Source organism: Thermobia domestica, chromosome 16 (genome assembly GCF_964235325.1).
Source record: "Thermobia domestica chromosome 16, izTheDome1.hap1.1, whole genome shotgun sequence".
Lineage (NCBI taxonomy): Eukaryota > Metazoa > Arthropoda > Insecta > Zygentoma > Lepismatidae > Thermobia > Thermobia domestica.
The window spans coordinates 184345128-184363886 of NC_137469.1; the positions used below are offsets into that span (position 1 = coordinate 184345128).

Consider the following 18759-nt stretch of genomic DNA (forward strand, 5'->3'; position numbering starts at 1 on the left):
ACATGATCAGATATTTGCCCTCGAGAGTGGAATTCGTAGGTTCGGGGAAAATTCTCCCCGGCTATTTCCTAAAATCAAAAGTGCTCTGGAATACGAGAAATCCTTGCTTGCTTCTAAACTTTATTTTGCCATATGTGTTATTATTATTTTCTTTGTAATATATGTTTCTATATCAAACAGAATCATTACTACTTTGAGTGAACATTGTGACACTGACAAGGCATAAAAGGATCTTTTTGAGACTTTCCATCCCTTCGAACCTCTTTAGCTTTCCCCTGACAAAGAAGTCTTTTCAGCATGAATAGGTAAATATTTCAAGAAATATACGTTTGTGATTCTAACGACTACAAATAAGATTGAGTTGAGTTGATTTTGAGCTTAACGTCCCTTTCAGCAGCAAGGCTATATGAAACGGGACCTACTGATTAAATTGCAATCCGAACCACATGAGCTCCCGCCGGGAATCGAACCCGGATATTCCACGCCAAAGCCGCGTACGCTAACCGCTTAGCCACGGAGGAGCTCTCCAAACACGATTGAGAAGTAAGATGTTTCATAAAATGTTTTAACTCAAATAAAAGTGCTTTCTAGTGTGTCTACACAGGACAGTTGTTCCTGTCTTTGCTTCACGACCATTCGAAAATATTCTAGAAGGGGTAGTTATCCCTGCTACGGATGAATATTTTCTTCTCCAGTTTTTTTTTTTTTGTGTGTGTGTGTGTGTGTGTGTCATGGAGTAATTCCTTACGCACAGTCATTTTGCACACTGGTTGAGAAAAGAGGTCTGCTAGTGGTTTCTGTTTCTCCGACAATGAACTTTCCTTTAATAGTGGTAAAGAAATATTTCAATGACGATACCCGATACTGAAATGTCCTAATTCTTATTCTCCTACCTGTTCTGCGTGCTAATTGGGTCAAGGTAACTTTTTGAAAAAGCAGCGTTAAAATACTTCTTTCTTCAATGAAATTTTAGGAATAGTCATTGCTGTAATTCTAAGGGTATCCCACCCATGTCAAGCTTCTGGTCTTCAGAAGTTTGCGGCGGAAACATGTAGAGAAGAAACAAACATACAAATGATAATAACGCAGTATGGAGGGGAAAAGGAAACCAGATCCGAGTAACAGCGTATGAAAGCCTCTCCAGCAGTAAACTTTTACTTGAAGTAACAGCCAATGGAAATTGTTGTTGTATCGCAAGTAGGAAATGTAGGCCGTCTGCAAACTAACAGAAATAGCTGTTTCTTGTAAGTTGCTGCCATGAGACATGGCAATGGTTGTCTGTTGAGGCGAAGGAAGAGAAGAAGAAACAATTGGAACGTGTAAACTGCAGGTAGTGAATCTGAACAAGACATGCAGACGTGAGAAAAACAACCAGACATATCTTGTTGTTTTGGCAAAAGAGCTCATGTCATTTCATCAGATCATGTTGACGTATCGTGTTTCGTCTCAAGATAATCCAGTCTTCCAGTGGTGACTTCAAAGCAGGAGAGAAAGGTATGTAAAATATTTTTTCACTCTGGTGCAGATTTTCTGGTTTTCTGATTTACCAAAACGTGTTATTTTCCCAGTTTATATCTTCGAAAAACAAGCTTTACTGGGAATCTCCCGTTAAGCCAATCGCCAGTAAATAATAACTATTGGTTCTTTGGTAAAGTTTTCAAAAGACACACACATACCATATGTATGACAATGGACTATCCTTCGAGTTTTTGTTTTAAATTGCCATTCTAGAATTGAAGTGATGGCGTAATATAAACTATATTTAGGAAATCAAATATCTGTAGCAGAGGTGTAACCAGTCATTCTCAAAGAGGGCTTTAGTTTTGCAGACATATTCGAAATTTCTCACTAATCATGCTATAGTACTAATAGTTACAAAAGAAATATTTACCGAATAAAGAAATATGGTTTCTTTGCATACAGAATGGAAATTAATTTTAATAGTAATAAAATGAAAATGGATGTTTTTAGTTAACGTTCCACGATTATGTATTTGAGGCTAAAGGATATGGATAATGAATGAAAGTGAATGATAGCGAAGTTAATTGTTTGTTCTCACACCGGAAATCGAACCCGCAACTACGTGCACTAAAAGCACATGCGTTAGACTCTAGCCAACAAGATTTTCTAGTGGTAGTTTGGCTGGAATGTTCATTGTGATATGCGTAACGATTTGAGAGTCGTAATGTCAATTTGTAGTTTTTGTAGCAAGTGGTGGATTTAGGCATCTTGAGCCCTAAGCAACGTATGACCTTAGACCCCTCACCCCTTACTATACCAACCCCATGATAAGCTGTCCTCTAATGAAATCATACCAGTGTATCTTTGACAGTTTTGCTTTAGCCACAGACTGTTATACAGTACTTTTACTTTTTAGTATATAGAAATATTTTTTGTGGGTTTAGATCAGTGGATTCCAACCTTGTTCACTTGGCGCCCCTTCATAATTGTGGGTACTTCGCCCCCTCCTAAATTCTATATATTTCATACCTTGCTCTTTCGTTACCTCTCGTTGGTCATACTTGCTTTTTCTGTGACTTGCGATTTCAGATGCAAAATTCTCAAATTTCAGTAATAATAATACTCGTATTTCAGTTTATAAATAATAATAATAATCTTCCTAATTTATATTTATTTTCGTTAAGATTTCTGCATACGAACATAGTACAGTATTATTATTATTATTTATTTTTTTTTTACCATTTTTTTTATGAAACCGTAGTGCTTATTAAATAGTTATTTTGTGCTTATACGATGTATAATTCAAGGACTCCGTTGTACAACATTCATAATATTACCTGGGTATGGAATAATTGCAAATTTAAAGCGAAGCGATCGACGTTTATTGATTATTCATAGAATTCTTTTAGTGCATAAAATTGTTTTCGTCAACTAACACCATACGCAAATATTTAAATTTGGCAATCAGCGGAAAGCATAATGTCTTTGAAAAATTGTTCGCAGAACAAAATGAAAAGGGCTTCACCCTATTTTTATTACTGAAAATTCAGCTTAAGTTTAGAGTTGCCCCTCCAGTCTGAAGGTGCCCTTGGACTTTGCAACATACAAAAAACAGTGCTTAAAGTATTAAAAATTGTTACATTTCACTTAACTTCAATACCTCGTGTGCTTCACAAAAATTTAAATTCTTCATTATTTTTGCGCATCCGTTGCACCTGTTCGCCATATTTTACAACTACCATGCTGCTGAAACCTTCCGCAATGCTTCAGCATCCGGCAAATAGTACTAACTTCCACATATCTTTTCTCGTATTAAACATAACTCTCCTGCCGAACTTACATTCCTAAACATCGAATAAAAACTTCAAATTATCATTTCTTACCTCATTCCTCCTCTAAATTTTCATGATTTTTATAAAAAGCGGAGGGGTAACTCTAAACTTAACCCGAAAATTCTATGTTCCATTGCTGACAATGAGGATTCGCGCCTTAAATGCTTTTTCAAGGTTAAGTCTGTAGGCATCTGGTTTTCGGTGATTATTTCTCAATAGTATGACCGATTGGGCCATGCGACCCCTTACGACACTCAGCGCGCGCTCTCTCGAATGGCTACGGGGACGCGGCAGAAGTCCTAAACGGCACAAGTTCTAAAAGGCAGAAGTCCTAAACGGCACAAGTTCTAAAAGGCAGAAGTCCTAAACGCCAGATGTCCTTTCCTGAGTTTCCGGACAAACGAACGCCTAAGTCTAGGGATGCGCATGAGACAAGATTGTGGCTGTCTCGACTCGAAAACGTGCCGTAAAAGTGATGTCTCGACTCAAAAAATGTATATTTTTCTATTGGAAGAGCCGTGTCTCGACTCGAATTTTGTCAGGAAAATCCTGTATCGACTCGTCTCATGCGCATCCCTACGTGAGTCGAGTAAAGAGGAGCTTTACTCCAATAATTTCAATTTCATTTTATTTGTCAGTAGTTAGCATGCCCGTTGCTCGTTCTTTACGCCTTCCAGGTTGAGAGAACCACTGGTTTACATAGTTCATTAACTCCATTTTTTAAAACTTTCGAGCGACGATAGGATACAAGAAAGTATGGTGATCATGAAAAAAATCGAATTCAGGTTTCAACGGATTTTTGGTTGTCTGTTCGCCTGAACGTCCCGATGTAAATATGTTGTCTCACCTGCAGACCATTATACCGTTCAACGTATCAAGACCAAAATTTTAAACTTCAGATTTTTCTAGTATTTTCTTCCTACCTCCAAAAATAAGGGTAGTTTACATAGGGGTGAAAATTTTAAAAAATACTATTTTCTCGAAAGTGACTTAACAATTTTGTTTATATTTTTGGTCATCTTTGTTTCATTAAGAACTCTGTAATGTGATAAAGGTTTATTTATTTTTTTTTTTCGGAAAGATCCAGATGGGGTTGTTGATTCTTGGGATTGAATTTTATTGAGATGACTTTTTTTTAAATACATCTCAGGTGAGTTTCGTTATATTTTATAAATAAATATTTCACTAATAAGATGACAATATGATATAACTTATTCGTCCTGCAAAAAAAATATACAACAATATATAAAGCTTACCCTTCGCGGTGTCTTTTTGAGACAATTTTCTGGAACAAGAATTTTAGGAATGCACCAAAAGATTGCGATTTTGGCCAATAATTAGTTTTTGGATCAGGTGCCACAAAATTTTTGAACGGCCCCTAAATCGAGTTTTCGTATTTTCTACGAAATAAGGACATCATATTGAGTTAAGTAATAGTTTGGGTTTGGCTACCCCACATGTTCTCCAGATATAAGGCGACAAGAAGATTTTTGATTGAAATCTATTGGATCTTTTCATCCAAAAACAACTCAGGCCATTTGTAAATATTTCATTAATAATTCATTTGTCGTGAAAAAATCCACAAGGGATAGTTTAGTCATCGGGTGAGTACATTCCAGGCAATTTTCTCCATTTATAAATGTTTCATTGAGAATACTGCAATACAAGATAAATCATTTCCTGTGAAAAAAAAAAAGAATTAATAAGTGGTATTTTGCTCTCGAGTATGAGTTGCTTTTCTAACAATTAATATATATATATATATATATATATATATATATATATATATATATATATATATATATATAAATCAATATTTCAGTAATAACTCTTACCATGTTGCGTAAATAACTTCTCATGACAATATTCAAAAAGGATATTTTACCCTGGGGAAAGCAGGGGCGTCATTTAGGGGGGCAGGGAGGGGCATTTCTTCCCCCTCAGTTTGAGATTTATATAGGTTTTATCAATAGAATAATAGTATGTCAGTGAAAAACGCAAAATTTTACTTATATCAAGGGGTTTTGCCCCCCCCCCCAAACCAAATCTGAAATGACGCTACTGGAGGAAAGTTTGTTTTCGGACGATGTCTAGAAAACGAACATGGCGATTTTCTTCAAATTTCATAAATGACTATTTCATTAATGGCCCTATCATATTCCATATATCACTTCTTATGAAAATATCCAGAAGGGGTGGTTTATTTCAAGGGAGTAAGTTTTTTTTCGGATGAAATTTTCCCAAAAAGCTTTACTTATGATTTTGTTCCTGTTTCACAGACAAATATTTCAATAATAACTGCATCACACTGTTAAATAAATCGGAGAGAGACAGTTCAGTGCAATTCCCTGGATATTTTATTATTAATTAGTTACAAAATAAATTCTATACGAAACTTTAAAAAAAAAAAAAATCTAGACTGCGCGGGAGAAACAGGTTTTCAAGAAGTGATTTTTTATTTTACCAAACGTAAGTATGAATCACTTCTATTAACAGTGCCAAAAACGCGATCATTCAACTCACGTTTAGAATTGATTTATACCAAGTTAACTGGAGGTGGAGCATGCACACATAGATCTCCAATTCATTTTGACCAATTTCTGACTTATGCTGTGTCTCCCGCACAGTTTACAATTGTTGTAAACGTTGATCTTTTTCTTCTGCGACCTTAGATTTACGGTACTAATCAGCGTCCTTTGTTTGCCTTGTTGGAAATCCAAATTTCAAGATTTCATTAAGATAAGGTTTAGTGTCTATATTATAATACGTGGTATCTTCTTCAGTTTTTATTTCGTTCTGTGTGTGGTTTTCTTGAGGTTCTCCTGTTTCCTCCCACTTGTTACATTCACGCATTTTCATTCATTCCTCATCTTCATCCTCTCCCATAACTGTGGGACGTAAAACTGAAAGATTTTTGAATGATTATTTTTAAAAATGTATTATTGTTATTGTTAAATACATGTAAAAATCGAAGATGACAACCTAGAAATGAAAATTTCCCAAAGCTAAATTTCTGACCACTCTAGAGATCCATAATTCTGCATAAAATAAATATTTTTTTTTATACATTTAACAATATGATTCAATTACTTCATGTCATTGTTGAGTTGAATTCAGTTTAGTGTCCCTTTCAGATCGAGGCTATATGAGACCTACAGCTTAACGTGGAATTCGAACCACATCAGCTCCTGTTGGGAATCGAATCCGGGTCTCTCACGCCAAAGGCGCTTCGGGCTCTGACCGCTAAGCAATGAGCGAGCTCCACAGTTCATATCGTATTACACTGTTCGTATAGACTTCAAATGTTTGAGAAATATTTAGAATATAAACTACAATAGAAACAATACAAGTGAAGTCCTTCTGCATCGTGTATAGGGATGGGCCGAGCGAGTTCTCTTTGAAACTTGACTGGACTCGAAACACACATCTTTGAGCTCGACTCGAAAAATTTCCTCCAACTCGATTCGAATTCGGGTCGAGTAGAGCCAAAACGAGCTAAATCGAGCTAAATCCTGTGTGTAGTTTCAATTATTTTCTTCAAGTATCCTACATAGACAATATAATTATCAATGATGATACTACTACTACTACAGTTTATTATTTTTATTATTATTATAACAACACCGTGTTTAACGACGAAAGATTTGTTTGCATTTGAATACTAAACAAAGACATCGTTCATGAGGTTCTGAGTTTGAATTCTGGAGGAGCAAGTATTTGGGCTCGAGTAAAATCGTTAAAAGTTATAGAATGCTGGCCAAACATGTTCAAAACTGCTCGGCCTGGGGTTTAGGGTTGTCAACGTCTCGAACGGCTTGGCTCACATTTCATTCACTATCGAGCCAAACCGAGAAGTGATCCGAGCGAACATCTCACCCAAGGGAGCCTGCTCAAACCAATGGCTCATCTGAGCCGAACCGAACCAAGCTGATGGTTCACCAACCGAGCAAGCTCGAGCCATTGGCTCAATTGAGCCGAGTCGAACTGAGCCGGTTCGTGCCGATGACTCACCTGAGCCAAGCCAAGTTCAGCCAAGTCTCTGGCTCATCCTAACTGAGCGAGTTTGAGCCATTGGCTCAAGTGAACCAAGTTGATGGCTCATCTGAACCGAGTCGGCTCGAGTTGTCCGCTCACTCGAGCCGATCCAAGCCGGTTGACATCACTAGCCGGGTTGGTCTTCTGCCTGGGCTCAAAAATTCGATCGTGTAGGTCTCAGCCTTAATAGTAAGAAATTCAGTATATATTTATATTGCTGCTCACGACATTTGAGGCTGTGTCGTTATAAAAATGTGTCGTTTCATTATTGAGACAAGACGAGATGCAAGCAGTGTCCTCTCTCATGAGCAACACAAAGTATTCCACATTACTGCTTATATTTCTCATGGCTTTCGCTTTCCAGTCTAATCAGGTCCTGATTTCAAAACGAGCTAAACGAGCGAGCCACTTATCAAACTCGACTCGACTCGAAAGTCGGCCTCAAAAACAGTGACTCGGCTTGGAACTGGACTCGAGGAAATTACCTTTGAATAGACTCGAAACTCGACTCGAATTCGAATCTAGTATCGAGTCAAGTCAAGTTTCAGCTGGACTCGTGCCCATCCCTAATCGTGTAGAACACAACAGAGGAGTTTTAATAGATTTGTTGGTTTTCTTCAATCTGCTTATCAATGGCGGATGTTCAATTTCATCTTCCACTTGCACGTTGAACGGGCTATGGCCATCAGATGTCTTATAGTGGGATGATGTGCAGCCAACACACCTTGTCCCATTTATGTTTTGTTGGCTTTTTAAACTTCAGTTTACTATTCGTAATTCAAGTATCTCCCCATTAATCTCACGACATCAGCTACGAATATATCGGCACAGAGAATCGAAGCCGGAAGGACGTGAGATTAACAACACAAGAAGTAATTTCCCCATGATCAAGGTAATATAATCGATATTGCTTTAACATTGATTTGATAACAAATATAGCTATTCATTGCTCTCTAGTGTTCAGGTGAGCTCCTTCGTGGCTAAGTGGTTAGCGTACGCGCCTTTGGCGTTGGAGTCCCGGGTTTGATTCCCGGCGGGAGCTCACGTGGTTCGGATTCCACGTTAAACAGTAGGTCCACATCTCATAAGCCTCGCTGCTGAACGGGACGTTAAACTCAATCAATCAATCTAGTGTTCAGGTGATAAACGTAATTTATTTTAGGGATTTATCCGACGATCGTTTCGCTGGTCATATCGCCAGCCTCTTGAGGGTCAGTATCGTTGGTTAAATACCTAAAATACACGACGTTTATCACGTGAAGACCAAAGAGAGCAATGTTGAACTCTCGTCATGAAAGCTTAAAGCAACGAATAACTCTTGGAAAGCCGAAAAGTTGTTAATGCGAATTCAAATTCGCTTAGTTCTTGGAACTGTCCTTTGATCGCCGCTCTAAGTTGCCCCTAATTTGTTTCTTTTTAAATCGCTCTCTGGCTTTCAAAATTATAGATTTACCCCCAATTAATGGAAACTAGTTATTAAAATAAATATAAAGGAAATAGTTGCTTACTGTGCAATTTCCTATGCAACACCTTGGTCGACCTTTTATATTATTGATCAAGCCTCTCGGAACCTACTCGTGGTTAAAAGTAGTCTAAATTGGATAGGGAAGTGCCTAAGAAGAAATTGTCTTCTTAGGAATGTGCTGCATAATGGAAGGAAAATTACGGAGGAAGAAGAATATTGTAATTGATGAATTGTTGAAACGAGGGGGTTACACAAGGCAAGTGGTCTACCAGTGGCTATGATGATGATAAGCAGTGGGGTATTTAGGGGGCTTCCGGGCTTAAGCCCCCACCGAAATGTTACTTACTATAGTAAAGTATATGAAATATCTTGCAGAATTTTCACATTTTCAGGCAAAGCCCCCCCCCGAAAGTTAGCAAAGCCCTCCCCGAAACAAAATCGCAAATACGCCACTGATGATAAGCATTCTGATACTTCAGTGGTAACCGCAGATGGTTTTGAGTTACTGTAATAGAGCGCGTCTGTATGCAAAGACAAAGCAGTACTTCTATCATTGGTTACGTATGTAGGAATGAAAATCCTTTCGCAGTAGAACGGTAAAGTAAGAGAATTATTTCGAACGCTTATTGCTTTGAATTTTGGTGATAGCTACTGTGAAAATTTCTCCAGACATATTTTATAATTATTCATTTTTTTTTTTAATTAACCAACCGTCCAGCGTGGGTTTCTCTTCATTCCCTGAGCCCTTATATCTAATTGATTTTGGAGCTAGATTTGTCGTGGTTTCCTGAAAGCAAAATAGTGTAAATTTTTACGAAATCTTGAAAATAATCTGAAAATGTACTTGATCTGAAAAGTAACTCCTATATATTAGATAATCTCTTTTCGCTGGAGAGAGAGAGAGAGAGAGAGAGATGGATAAATATAACTATTTTAGGAAACAAACCATACAAGGTAGACGTAACCAAAATTTTTACTGGCTACCACAAGTGACAAGTGGGGACCTGCAGCATCCTAACACAAGGTGGTGTGACGACATTAGATAGCACTGTTAATATCTTGGAAACGAATTATCCAAGAAAAATAGTGTCAAAAAGTATTGGAAAGACCTTAATCCAGCAATGGATCGACAATTGTTCACAATGATATGTATGCGTTTCAAATATAAATAACTCTCACCAGTACACTCATGTGATCCCAGTTCTCATTCTTGATATCTGAGCATTCATTCTGTACTCATTCTTGCTTATCAAAATAGTATTACGGAAGGTCTTTTTGGGATCACAATAAACGATGCTTTTCCGTAGCCTCTACTGGTGTTCCTTCATAGAAATTGAACGAGAATTAGCGTGAAGAATCGAAGAGAAGTATCCCCTTACGTTATGCTATCGCGTAAAAGTAACTTACTGGAACACTTTCTTTCCGCTTCAGTCAGAGGATTTCTGTCTTTCAGCGATCTACTGTCAAAAGCTGTTTGATTTATTGATCCAGTGATGTACAATCCTGAAGTAAATCCTCAAAAAAAAAAAAAAAAATCATCATTATCTTTCTCTAAAGGGACAGGAAAAGACAAACAGGAAATAATTAAATTAAATGTGAAGCATTGCAATAATTACCTGGAAATGAAAATGTAAAGATGGTGGAACCATACTAGTGTGTTATCCAATCTTTGTGTAGGATACATAGGATTTTAGTCGGGAAAGAGATCTTGGGCACATGAAGAAAATAACCGAAATTGTATTATGTATAATAATATATAATATAATATGAACGTAATATACCTAGGTAAATTCCTGATTGAATTTAATTGCCATCGGATTGAACGTAATTCTACTTATGTTTCTGCGGTGTTAAACCTTCAGGCTTCTTAAGCCGTGTTTGGGAGTGCACGCTGGCTCAGTAGTAGAGTGCTTACCTCTGGTGTGGAGTCCGTGGTTCGATCCCCTGCAAAGCAAGTTTGTGGCGTGTGGTGGACAACATCGTCCGTTTCCTCGGGATACTCACGTTTCCTCCCACTTTCTCAAAGCACCAATTCTTCCATTATTATTCACTTCCATTATTATTTATTCATCGTCTCCCTTAGCCTAACGGTCATGAACGTGGAATGTTAAACTCAAAGATTTTCTCATATTTAAGCCGTGTTCATCTATGAAAGCCTCCTGCTCTTGTATTTTGTGTAACAAAAGGTTTTGAACTCCTTTTGAATACCCATTTAGAGCCTGCACAATTAAAACCTAGAGAAAATTTTCCAACAGAATTACAAATTGGGTTCAAGTCATTACCATCATTGTTCTTAAGCTTGGAAAAAGTAGGATGAACGGGATTGAGTTATTGTCAGATAGACATAGGACTACTTTCCTATAGTTTCCTTCCTTTATATCATGCAAATATCAGACTACTGACTTATTCTAATCATAAAATACTACGAAGTTTGACCCTCGCACTTCTACTTCTTTTTCCAGGCACGTTTTCATTCTCTTCACGTAGACAATATTCTGTCGTCACACAGTAGGACAGTTACACCATAAATATTGTTGTTATATTATTATGTTTATCCGTGAATGGGGATAAGTCAAGTACCGATATTTGTTCTTGCAGTTACTTGAATATTATTTTCGCTTATTTTACATTTTCTCCTATTTACCACTCCAGTAATTGAATATGGGCGTAACCAGACTTGCAGGAAGGATGTTTTCCCTAGGTAATCTCTTTCCAAATGAATGGCCGTCACCCAAAAGAACGTTGTCATCTCTAAAATTTCCTATTGTTTTCTTTCCCTGCTACTTGCAGACCTAGGTCCCCTTTACGAAGCTGCATGCGTCATCACAACGCACAATTTGCGCTTTAGTTTGCAATAATCGGCTTTGCAGTTTTAATTGCTTATTGCATTTTTTGCATTGGTTGCGATCCACAAATTTTGCGAAAACCGTCATGTAATGGGACTTTTTTTTTAATGTTGTTGTTAGAGAATATCACAGGAATATCTGAAGGAATAGGCTACCAAACACACAAATACACAAAACTAAAAGTTTTTAATATCCTTTATTCTTAATCTGTGCCGTGACTATCTTCTGAATCTCTTAACTCTATATCAGTCATAAACTCTCTATCTTCCAATCTTAATCGTATTTCTTACCGTTTATAATCTTCCACGTAATCTTGAAACACAAAATCAATTTATCTTCAAGCTGTGTTGTCTGCATTCCAACCTCCATCCTCCTTAGCAACAGTCAGTGACACATTCGCAAGCACCCCGTAACATTTTCATATTCCAACATCATTGAATCGTCTGAGCCAGGGGCTCTTAACCTTTTGCACAGGCGTATCAGCAAAACATATTAGTTATTGATATCATTATAAGGTGTATGTATCACCAAAAGAGGCTCACGTACTACTCGTGGTACGCGTACCACAGGTTGAGAAACCCTGTTCTAAGCAACATCATTTTTGAATCAGGTTATACACGGGATAAGTGAATTAGAACCATATTGATTAAGCTTTCTATAACTGCTATTGGCAACTTTTACTGCTTCTGTTGATTGCATTTGAAATCGAAGGCCATCTACTTTATTTAAAATGCATTCACAGAGAGGCAAAGACATGATGGAGGAGGGAACTGTATGAATCATTAATCAGTATCTGTTGCCGTAGGTTTCATGTTTGTCGCATTCTATTATAGATAATAATGTAGCTGGACTTATACGTACGTGGTGCCGCTTACTAGAAAACGGCTACCACGAATCTTGATGGATATATCTAAATAAAAAGACGAAACGATCTTTTTTTTTTTTTTTTAACACTCTCAGAAATGAAACTTTTTGCCTTTCATGATTGCTTTGGATATTCCATAACAAATCTTCAGAGAAGTAAACTAAGACAAATATCATCTCCATGTTTTAATCAGTTGATGATTTGGGGAAATATTTGTGTCTTTCAGAACAAGGAAAGCACAGTTTTAACCCTTTTGAGAATGAAATGAAACGATCTCTTTAAGTATATGCCTTCTAGGCTAAAAGGAGACGGTGATGACGAGACATGAATGAAATGGTGGAATGAAGAAAGTGGGAGGAAACGGGAGAACCCCGAGAAAACTCACGCACACGGTGTTTGTTCACCACAAAGCTCACTTGGCGCGAGGTAGGATCGAACTAAGGACTCAATGCACCAGAGGTGAACGCTTTACCACTGAGCCATCGCGGTCCAATTTTACCCTTTTATAGACGGGAAAAAGAAAAGTAAACTTCCGAATTTAATTTGTTTTGTGTGTTTACGTTCTGTGTAACTTCCATATTATTTCATTGACTTGGAAACGTTTGCTAAAGAAGACAATGTCATCTTCTTTTCTGATCTGTATCATTGGCAATTGGTGAGGCCACAGAACTTAGTCTTCCTCTTCTCTTGGCGGTAAACATGTGATTGCCAGGAAATACATAGAACTATCTCATATTTTATTAGAGCTCCTCCGTGGCTAAGCGGTTAGCGTATGCGCCCTTGACGCGAGAGACCCGGGTTCGATTCCCGGAGGGAGCTCATGTGGTTCGGATTCCACGTTAATCAGTAGGTCCACGTCTCACATAGCCTCGCTGCTGAAAGGGACGCTAAACTGAAATACAACTCAATTCATATTTTATTAATTGAAACGAACGTTATGATTAGAGCTGGGATTTTTTTTTTAAGTACGACAATTGGTGGGTGAAACAAAAAACACCATTTTCGGTGGAAATTTGGAAGAATAAAAAGTATCTTAATCGATAATTATATTACATCGGAAACACAATTTGAATATTTTGGTGCCAAATTCCAAATATTCGAGTATTTGGTCACTTGAAAACCATGCCTAACTGGAAATTGAAAAATCTAAGTTTCTGCCTAATACAATTTGACCTTTGATTTGTTGACATTTCAAGACGTCAAAGAGTGAAATAGAATTGAAATGTGTTTGACAACATTCATTTTCTAGGTCTAAATGTTGAAAAAGTTAAAAAAAAAAAAAAATCAGTTAGTCAGCAAGTACTTCATACTACGAGAAGGGAGATTCAACGTCTACAGAGAGGGCACGGAGACACACTGCTAGAGAGCTTACTTGTTGTTCGTGCGGTCCTTGGTTCGATCCATGGCCATGTAAGTTTGTGGTGGACATTGTGTCTGAGTGTTTCGGGGTTCTTCTGTTTCCTCCCACTTTTTATTCCACCAATTCTTCCATTATCATTCACTTGCTTTAATCATCGTCTCCCTTAGCCTTACGGGCATAATCATGGGACATTAAATTCAAAGATTTCATTACATTTCAACGTCTACACGCACTAAGGGAACATATCGTTTTTTATGTGAGTACATTTTATACTGAACCTAGAAACGTAATGGAGAATGTAAGGGATATTAAAGAGTGTATGTGGATAACTTACAGGTAAGAAAATATTCTAAATAAAATTTGACTTGATAGTTTCGAACATCATTTCTGCGCTATAAAGTACTGAGCTTCCCTTCGCTACATTTTCAGTGAACGAGAATTTGATAGTAATTCAAGCTCTTTTACTTTACCAAAGATAATTTGTTCTTATACTCACTTTAGTCGGGATTAGCAAAATTTTATAGTTTCAGCAAATAATTTTTATATTACCTTATTAGTATTTACATTCTCTGCAATCTAAACGAGGCCGGTAAACTTTCTCACTTTTCTACCTTATACCTTCCTCAGCTTATAAAACTAAAATTAACTAACTCTGTGGTCTATGGGACCCGGAGGTTCAACGCCGCGTTCACAAAAGCTCTCCACTGACTTCTATCCTCAGCCAATTGGATCCAGTTTCTACTTTGTGTTCCTATCTCTGCGAGATCCATCTTAATATTGTCCTCCCATCTGCACCTAGGTCTTCCTAATGGTCGTTTTCCCATTGGTATTCCAATCAAGACTTTGAAAGCATTTCTACTTTCTTCCATTCTAGCTACATGACCTGCCTACCTAAGCCTCCTAGACTTGACAACCCTAACAATGTTGGGTAAACCGTATAAATTATGTAGTTCCTCCTTATGAAGTTTCCGCCATTCTCCATTCCCGTTCCTCTTGGGTCCGAATATTTGTCTCAGGATCTTGTTATCAAATACTTTCAGTGTATGTTCTTCCCTCAGAGTAAGCGGCCATGTTTCGCAACCATACAGAACAGACATGATAATCGTTTTATATATTTTAACCTTCAAATTCCTCGATAGAATTCGCGACGACAAGAGATTCTGAACCGAATAGTAACACGAATTCCCTGCTTTTAGTCGACATTTAATTTCTTCGTGAATATGATTTTCGTCTGTTAATACTGATCCTAGATATTTGAAAGTATCCACTTTATCAAAAGTATTATTTAATATTTTAATGTATCCATAATTTGGTGTATTACGGTCCCGAGCTCAGCTTATATTTGGATATTTTTCTGTGTTGTGACATATTTTAAACAAAATTACGTGCAGTGTTGTATGTAATGTGAGAGTGCAATAAATCAACGTTGATTCTGGAAGAGAAGAGAGAGAAGTGAGACGGATAACGAATGAAAACTTAAAAATTTGGTATTTTTGGTAGGAACTTCTTGATTAGGTGGATGGAGAGGGATCTTTTTTACTGGAATTTGATGACATAAATTTCAACTTTAGAACCCCAAAAGTCATATACTAACTGGAAAATATTATCTCACTAATTTTCCACCGTCCTACGATTTGCTGAAGCACTGAAAGTCCGACCCTCGCTATGATTGTCCAACAAATATATGGTTCATTGGAATTTTCAGAAGATAAGATTTGCTAACGTACTTTCTGTGGACGTCGTACCGGCTTGGAATCCCGAGTAGGGGTTCGGTCGGATACCACATCCAGCAATAGGTCCCGACGTTCCGTCCCATGCTGAAAGGTACGTGAAACTAAAATCAATCAACCAATCCAAATTTGTTATTGAAATTACGTATCAATAGTTGTATTGTTCGTGGTTAATGAATTAAATGAACTTGGATGAAAATGACTGTTGCATTATATGCTTAAGGAATTTGAGAAAATGTAGCAGGTGGGAAAGGTAATCTTGATCCTCGAGCTCACTTCGTTTTGAAGTATTTTCTTGTAATATAACTTCAGGCAATGACCTGACGACTTGACGCTATGGGAAGTTCAAATGTATATCGGAGGAATATATAGGCTGACCCACACGTAGTACTCCTAGCTCTAATTTTTAATGTATTCCTTCACGCCAAATACTCTTTAGAACTATCTTTTACATATGCATTTTAAAGTTGTGACCTGTGTGCTGTCTGTTGTATAACATGTTTGATTATGTATTGAGAATAATCCCAACTAAGTTCTTGTTACCCATAAAATTTGCCTTCTATCAGAAATGTTTCCGTTACTTAAGTACAGTACAGTTAGAGCACGTCTTTGCCTTTTAACTGCTCATCATCTTCATGGGTATCATGCCATTAATGGCAACTTAGAAGCTTCCATACTCACTGTCTTCCGCTAACCTTTCGTCGTCACGTGTGTGCCATTTTTCTATTTTGATATGGTCCATTAAGTGTAGTCTTCTTCGCCCCCTCCCTGTCTTTCCTACCATCAGTTTCTTCTTAGTCAATGTCTCAACCAGTTTCTCTTCCTCTTCTTAATATCTATAGCTATCCTTTTCTCCGCCATCATCTCTAACACTCTCTCATTCATTTTCAGCTGGACTCAACGAATTCTTTCCATTCTTCTCCACACCCACATTTCGTAAGCTTACAGTCGTTTTTCATCACTTCTCCGTAATGTACATGTTCCTGCCCCGTGCATTACAATACTCCACACGAAGCATTTTATGAGTCTTTTTTGTCAATTCTTTACTCAAGGTCCCACAAAACAGCATTTTCTTCCTCCCAAAGGCTTCTTTTACCATTCCTATCCTTGGTTTTATTTCACGTTCGCACTTCATGCCATTACTAATAATATTACCCAGGAATCGAAAACTAGTCACCTACTGTATTTCCTCCCTCCTATTTCTATATTTGACACCGACCGCTTTGTTCTAATCACCATGGCTTTTGCTTATCTATCTTTGAGATTCTGCAACAAGCGCCATATCATCTGTAGACTGTATATATCTAATCATTCTACCTCCTACCGAAATGCCGTCATGATTCTGTAGTTTCACTATGTTTTCTGATATACATCAAATGTTGGCGAGAGATAACATCCCTATTGAATTCCTGTTCCACCTGCACTCTCCTTTGTCATCTCCTCCCTTATTCTAACACTTACTTCTTGTTCATATTTAAGTTTATGAGTCTTCGATCTTTCCATTCCAACCGAACTTTCTTTAGAACTCCCAACAACAATTCCCAATTCACGTGGTTAAAAGCCTTTTCTAGATCAATAAATACAACATTTTAACTGTAGTGAAGGAAAAATCAGTGCTTTATGTGATGTTTTAAAGAACCTCACTCTTTTAGAACAGATTTTTGTAAATGTTTTATACATTGCATATAAAATGACCATTTTCTGAGTTTCAGTAACTATTTCTTCCCTATGCAAAGTAAACTGGTCTAACAATGGTTTATTCTCTCCGAAGTTACTCCTGAATGAGAGGACTGCTCACAAACACAGCTTCGTTCGCAGTTGGTAACATCCTTCTTTCTAGAGTGATTTTGCATATAATTAAAACGAGAAATAAAGTAATTAATACATTATTTGAGAAGAAATTGAGCCCCAAGGAAATTGGTGGAAAGTATGGTGAAAGGAAAAAGAGGGAGAAGAAAATTACAATTGAAAGGGTATATTAAAACGTGTAACTCCTACAATAAGGCGAAAAGGTTAGCTGAAGATTGCAGTACATAAAAGCTGCTCACTGTCGATGATAGACAATACTTATGATGATGATGATGATATTTCCTTGTTTATCTCGATGCTCGTTTTCTGTAGTCATTTTCTGTATTATTCCAATGATCTTTACTGCAGGCAAAACTCGAAACAGCAATTGACAGCCTAGTGATCGGTAGTCTCATTTGACATGCACGCTGGCGCCAGTATCTTCAGTTCAGTATAATAGCATCACACGCTTCTGAGGAAATCTTTTATGTGCAAGGCTTCTCAAGGTTTTTTGTTCTAACTATATCCTTAAGATAAAGATTGAGGAAGGACATGATCTTGTACTTAATTGAAGGTATTCTTACATAGCCGTGATGCTCTTGACAGAATTTACATATCCTGAACGAGATTGGATCATACATGAAAAAAAAAAGTCTGAAATACAGAAATCTGAAACACAAAATACTGTTTCTTTTATTTCAAAATCTAATTCTTTTGGTTAACATTTTTCTTTCAAAAAAATAGTGAAGTTTTGATCAATCAAGAAAACTGATGGGGACAGTATTTGGTCAATTGTTGGTTTGAAATAAACTAATTAGAGAAACCATCACAACCAAAATAACATTGATATTATTATTAGTTTGTAAAAGCTATAAACCTTTTCTATAAATTGATTAATTGGACTTCTACACCCCTGCGTTTAATAAGGCGGGCATACTCCTTAAAGTGGGATCCAAACGACTACTTTGATTTTTGTTTGAGGCAAATATCTACGCCAGGGATCGAACGAGACGGTATGCAGAGAAAGGACACATGTCAACATGTTCACCTCAAGGAACAACAGAGGGTTAGTAAAGAAGATGGTACCTATTTTTGAACGCTTAATCGATTGCAAAAACCGCATGTTAATAGCATTTACTATTTTTACTCTACGGAAATCAGTATTAAAACTGGAAGTAATAATAAATTTGAGCCTCTTCCGATTTAAATAGAGTTATGGTTAGTTATGTTATGTTGCCCTCAAACACTGAATTGTTAAAAAAAAAGAAAAGAAAAGAAAACTCGACAACTGTTACCATTTTTGTTCTATGGAGATAACGTTGAAACCGGTATTGAAACCAGATTAATAAAATTGAACTACTTCCGGTTTCGGTAGAG

At 37.1% G+C, this 18759-nt stretch overlaps 1 protein-coding gene across 1 annotated transcript in view; it reads left to right on the plus strand.

Moving 5' to 3' along the window:
* Positions 1–1126: 1126 nt before the first annotated feature.
* Positions 1127–18759, plus strand: part of conv (insulin like growth factor binding protein acid labile subunit convoluted) — a 180597-nt gene continuing 162964 nt past the window's right edge. The window contains exon 1 of the mRNA XM_081743372.1: positions 1127–1494. The gene's annotated coding sequence lies outside the window, so the exon portion shown is untranslated. The remainder of the gene's footprint in view (positions 1495–18759) is intronic.